Raw genomic sequence first — 6000 nt, forward strand, 5'->3', positions numbered from 1 at the left:
CAATAATGCAAGTGTCTTTCCTCTTACCTGGCCAATAGAAGGGGAAATACAACCAGAAGGGCTGACAGGAAACATAACCTCTGCTTGGCCAGGAGAAATGGGATGGAGATGACAAGAGTTGTAGTCCCCGGCTTTAAAGATCCATCATAGCACTTTCTGAAAATCAGGTTATTTTAAGCTGTCTCCCACTCAATATACAAAAAAATCACTTGGCACCTTTGAAAATCTTGACCCAGAACTATCATCCATTGTAGCAGATTCCTGGTCTATTGCATGGTCTAAAAAAAGGAGCAACAATATAGTGTGTATTCCTCCTGGAGCTTTATCAAGTTGGAGCTTCAGCATTAGATAAAAATTACTGCAGTGTAATATTTACAGTACATGATGAAATTGTGCCAGCATCAGCAATAGCTCCTCTTATCTCAGATACCCAGAATATTATATAATGAAACAGAATCAATACACCTTCACATGAAACATGACTCCCTTAATAAAGATATGCCTTTAGAAAATAAGATTTTCAGGGCAGAGACTTTGCTATGTGCTTGGGACATTTCCCCCATACATTTAATGACATGTACTTCTGGTAACTGCTAGATAAATAATGTGGTTTTTGTTTTACTATATAGCATGCTAGTTAAGGCTGCTAAATGACAACACGCCTGCATATCACATCAGTAACAAAGTGCAAGCTTCTGAAAACAAGGAAATGAACTGTAAACAACACAAATCCTGAACTGCCCACAAAGTAAACACAACATGCATATGGACTACAATGAAAAGCATATTTTATCAAAACATAACTAACTTTGACCACTGAATTACTAATTTTAATATAATATTTTTATTGCAGTGGCAAAAAAAATGTTTTTTACAAGGTATTTTTAAGTGGAATACATTCTCAGCTAATACACGGCTAGGCTGGTACTCTTTAGGCACGTCCCAGAAAGGGTGGGGGTGGGGACACAATGCCCCAGAGAAAACACCAAGACACGCAGACTTAGAACTGGAATGCCTTCTGGAGCTTTCCATTGAACAGCGGGTATATACACACCACTACCTGTCAATGCTGGCTGGTATATGGGGGAACCAACACAGTCACAGATCTCCGTAATTCTCCACTCCTCACTGCCCTTCAAGGGTGGCGTACATCTCCATGGGAAGTAGCGAGGGTGCTATCTCCATGTGCTTTCTTGAGTATATGGCTTGGAATTCTGCCTGGCTCTTATGCTCCACTGAAGAGGTAACAAACATGTCACTTTAGTATCTGTGTCTTCCTCTAGCTCTAAGTCAGAATTGCAAACCATTGCACTATTAGAATGCCATGTAATATCAAAGGATCTTGAATTTTCTTCAGGCTTTGCTGAAACATTCACCTTTTGCTGCCAAAATAGGGCACTATAGCAGAGAAGCTGGGTTCAAACTTAACTATGGAAATACTGCCACATCTCCTTAATAGTATGGGTGCTGGAAAGACTGCAACACTGTGTGTTGGGTCTACACCAGTCCAGCCATTGGACACTGACATCAGCCCAGCACTAGGCAGCCATTCCCCTGTTTCAGGCTTCCCCCTCAACACGTTTCCTTGCTTAGGGTCATGCCATGATTATTTGTGTCCAGTTCAGTCATATCCAGCTGAAATCCCTTTTCTTTGACTCCACATAGCCATCTACAATAGACGTTCGCAAAAACTGAAAAAAATCCCCAAGCCAAGCATATCGAGAGAAGCACTGCTGATAATGTTCAATGTACTCAAGACCTCATGCTGAACAATGTGCTGGGGACACACAAAAGATGATGACAGGAAGAACTGAGGTCTTACTAATCTTTCTCCCCTTCTCTAGTGGCATTTTTTGAGCTTATGGAGCTAGGAAGCATTTTATTATTTCTTTGCAGACGGCACCAAAAAGTCTGTACATTCTCTACCTAAGGGCTTATTATTGCTAGGAAGGGATTGCTGGTTTAGCTAGACCAGCAAAACAGTCTAGTATAGATGAAGCTTATATTAACTGCCAATTCCTTGAGCAAAATAGGCTACATCAGCAAAAGTAAAGTTGTGCTGGCATCACTAGGTCTTACCCTAGCACACAGGCAAGGAACCTTTTTTAGTTGGGGGCTGCTGACCTACAGAAAAATCAGTTGGGGGGGGCCACACAAACTGAGAAGCAAAACAACCCCAAACCAAACCAAACCAACACCTCACTGACATGGCCTCTGACTGAGAAGCAGAAAAACGTTCCCCACATACCTCTCATACACCAAATCCCAGGGGGGCCTGGGCTAGTAGATTTTGTGGGCCTCTCTAGGCTCTGGGTGGGGCAAAAAATGAGGGGTTCAGTGTGTGGGAGGGGCCTGCTGGGAAATGGGCTTGGGTTGTGAGGTCTGGGTGGGAGGGAGGGTGCAAGGTCTGGGGGATTGGGGTGGCAGGTCTGGGTGAGAGGTAGGGTGCAGGAGAGAAGTGCGGGTGCAGAGTCTGGGTGGGAAATAGGGTAAAGGAGTGGACTGGAGATGGCAGGGCTTGGTGGGAGTGGAGATCTGTGCAGGAGGGCAGTGCAGGAACAGGCTGAGGGTTGGAGGGTCTGGCAGGCCGGTAGGGTGCAAGAGTGGACTGGAGGTGGGGGGTTTGGGTAGGAGGGGGTCCAGGAGTGGGGTATGGGTGTAAGGGCACAGGCCTCAGGGATGCACTTGGCTCCATGTCCCCTGCCGCTCCCAGGCATAAATTCTGTTGCTCCGATTGGCTACGATTACGGCCAATTAGAGTGGCGGGGGAAAAAGCCTCCAGGCAGTGTTTTGCTGTGCTGCCATTTCCCCAGTTGAGAGGGGGGCGAGCAGCACCCATGGAGCTACTTTCTCGTGTTGCCAAACAGAGCCTGTGGGTCGGAACCAGCCCCGGTTTGCCTGACTCCATCTCATGAGACTCTTGGCTCCCCATCCTTGAAGTGGTGAGTCTGTGCTGGCGCTCCAGCCCCACGGGGGAGGGGAGACACAGGGCTGGAGCGGCAGCACAGGCTCCCCAATACAAGCTCAGCTCTGGATCCAGCCCCCACCCCTGCACATATACCAGCACATCTATGCTGGGAAAACATCACCTTCTTGACATAATTATGTCAGTATCCATTGTTTATGTAGCTCAGGCGTTAGTCTGTAGGAGACACTTTGATTTTGTAAAATTGTGTAATTCCCAGCAACTAGTTGCAGCTGTAAGGCACAGTAGGTGGGGGCAGATTTACTGTTCCCACTCCCTAGCAAATGGTAGTGAGAATTGCCAAACTGAGTATCCTGAAAGGGAAGTTAACATATCAATTATACAGCTGATGTTTTTTAAATTAATATCAGATCACTTGCAATCTGTTCTGATATAAACATCAGGTTGGAAGTGTTTTATCTGGGTTTATAATCGTATTTCTTCTTTGTTTTCCATAATAATTCTCTCTTCAACATTATTGGAAACAGCCCCTCATTATGGCTGAGTAGGCAACATGGTATGGGCTTGCTGTACAAAATCGCACTGTTCCAGTGGTGCCACAGTTCCTTCTGAAGCTGCCAAATGCAGGATCACTGGCTAATCCCTGTGTGCGTGTGAGGGGGGGGGGAACCACAAAAAACTAGAGGTGAAGGCTGCTTTCAAGCTACCCTCCAGCAGAATGCCCATGCCACGACTAGCCAGAATTAGGCCTGTGGCTGGTGTTTTACAAACAGCTGTACAAAAGCTTGGGATGACAGCAAAACACTGCCTATGTCATCCATTCCCAGAGGGTTTACCCAAAGACAGTCCTGATCCAAATCTGTTACGCAAAGTAGCCGAAGCGCAGTGTGCTGGGTTCTAAATTCACTCAGTCATTACTGGAAAAAATAGGTGAAGTAAAAAGGAGGTTAGAACCCAGAAAGAAAAACAAGCGGCAAAGTGGGTCAGTGGTTAGTAACAAATAGCGAGCAGCAAGATCTTTAAGAGCTCTTACCTTGGGGCTAGCAGGGACACACGCTGGACTGATCAAGAGTAAAGAGCAACTGCTGGGCTTTCTCCTGCACTCTATTTTCCTGTGGATCTGTGGTTTTCTTTTTTCCTTTTACGCACTTCTCTCTCTCAGGTAAGTTGCAGAACAGGCTCTGCAGCAGGAAGTAGAACTTTTATGCAAATCACAAATCAGAAGTGGAAAGCCTCAGGCTGAAAACCTCTTCGAGGGGGAGTGAATCAGTAACAGAGGAAAGCTACTTTGAAGTTAAAAAGTCCCTTGAATTGTTCCTGTCCCAAGAAGTCAGGCTACTGTTCAAACTGAACAGATAAATAATTGCAGGGGAAACCCAATATGGTTTTCAAACATAATACACATAAGTGGAAGAAGTGTCTGATTTTTTTAAATACTAGAATGTACATTGTCAGTGCTAAGCTGTCTGCTCAAAAATCATGAGTCAGACCACCAAAATCATGAGAAATCAAAAGAGTGAATCACAACTCATGTGATTTAAAGGTGGGTTATTTTTGTATGCATTCTGATTCTTGAGTCTTGAACATTATGCTCAAGCAGCATTTTCCAGCTTCTCTCCACATCCATGACTAGGAACATTTGTTGTAAGTAATTAAAGGTGAAGTTCTCATGCACTCACAGCAGCTAGGACTTTAATTAAAACATTAAACAGTTGACAACATTTCATGATAGATTTTAGAATACCTTACAGTATCATCCAACTTGTCTTCTTTCCAGGCAGGGTTTTCATCACAGTATATTATCTAGTGCTTTCTCCAGTCTAGCTGACATGGCGGAGGGAAACTGACTTTTACCACTTCCCAGCGCAGCAGACCTCACTGTCAGGCCTGTTAGCCTACATTTTCTTCTCTTAGTTTCACCCCATTCCTCCTACTTATACTCCAAGGTGCCACATGGGTGTTTTCACCTTTTCAGTATTTGTAGGCTGCCATCAGGTTCCCCAGCCAAGCTATACATATATAGCTATTTCAAATCACCCCTTAGAAGTCAATTCCTCCTGAAGTTTGATGTTTTTATTGCTCTTTCCTGAACACCCTCTCATTTGATTACTATCTTGGTTAAGAGGTGCCTATAACTGAAAGTAATATTTCAGATGTGGCCGTAGCAGAGAGAAGGGAGGTAACAGAACCTGTTTCCCACTGCCTTAAGATGCCTCTGTGTATTTTCTGATCATACACTTTGTTACAATGACATGAAGTTTCCAAGCACATATTAGTGCTTTGAGTAAGCACTTACCTGCCGCTACTTCATAATACAACCCTTAAGTCAGGCAAGTCTTTCCTGCACCATGCCATGCCTAATTTACTGGTCTTTGTCACTCATCAGTCTGATTCGGCTTTACTGCTTCTAAAGTTTCTACCCTTATTTTGAAAGTGCTATGGCACTCTATAACAGTGTTTCTCAACTTTTTTTTATAAAGTACCCCTTTAAAAAAAGTATAAGTACCCCCCAGTACGTACAGTTTTCAGACACACCATTTCTTTTTTCTACCATTGCAACACATTTGCTTAAACAACTTAATTATAGCCAGGTGGGTGATGAAATTTTTGGGCGTAAAAAGTACAAAAATAATAAAGTGCTGTAAAACTTAAAACAAAAATTCAGTTTTCTCCAAATGTCAGTTGTGTTGATGTATCCCCCAGACATATCTCAAGTACCCTTAAGGGTACTCATACCATTGGTTGAGAAACACTACTCTACAATACAGGTTGAACCTCCCTAGTCTGGCACTCTCTGGTCTGGCAACATCAATAATTTTAGTTAGCTGGATGCCCATTTATCATGGGTGTGGCCAAGTTTCTTGTGGTCTCAAAGTTTGTTTACCAGTCCTGGCTCTCAGTGTTCTGTGCTGTTATTTAGCATTAATTTACCCCTAAATGTCTTCTAAGAGCCCAATAAGCAGTGGAAGTGTTGGTAATACTGCTAAACAATATTGACCTCCCATAGTTTGGCAAATTCTCTGATTTAGCACCAGTCAGGTCCCTATGGTGCTGGACTGAGAGGTGAAAGCACT

The 6000-nt window shown here is 43.8% G+C and overlaps 1 protein-coding gene across 4 annotated transcripts in view; it reads right to left on the reverse strand.

Annotated features, from left to right (window-relative positions):
* The window catches only part of TRAF3IP2 (TRAF3 interacting protein 2), a 54882-nt gene extending 50740 nt beyond the window's left edge, over window positions 1–4142 (reverse strand). Inside the window, exons 1-2 of one of the 4 annotated variants that reach the window (XM_075923983.2) lie at window positions 3960–4140; window positions 1061–1235 (exon numbers count right to left, since the gene is read on the reverse strand). The gene's annotated coding sequence lies outside the window, so the exon portion shown is untranslated. Of the gene's footprint in view, window positions 1–27; window positions 404–1060; window positions 1236–3959 lie in introns of those variants that run through there. The other 3 variants (XM_006123213.5, XM_075923984.2, XM_006123214.5) reach the window with 3 other exon arrangements.
* Between the last annotated feature and the right edge of the window lie 1858 nt (window positions 4143–6000).

Source organism: Pelodiscus sinensis, chromosome 3 (assembly GCF_052426305.1).
Source record: "Pelodiscus sinensis isolate ZL-2025 chromosome 3, ASM5242630v1, whole genome shotgun sequence".
NCBI classification, from domain to species: Eukaryota; Metazoa; Chordata; order Testudines; family Trionychidae; genus Pelodiscus; species Pelodiscus sinensis.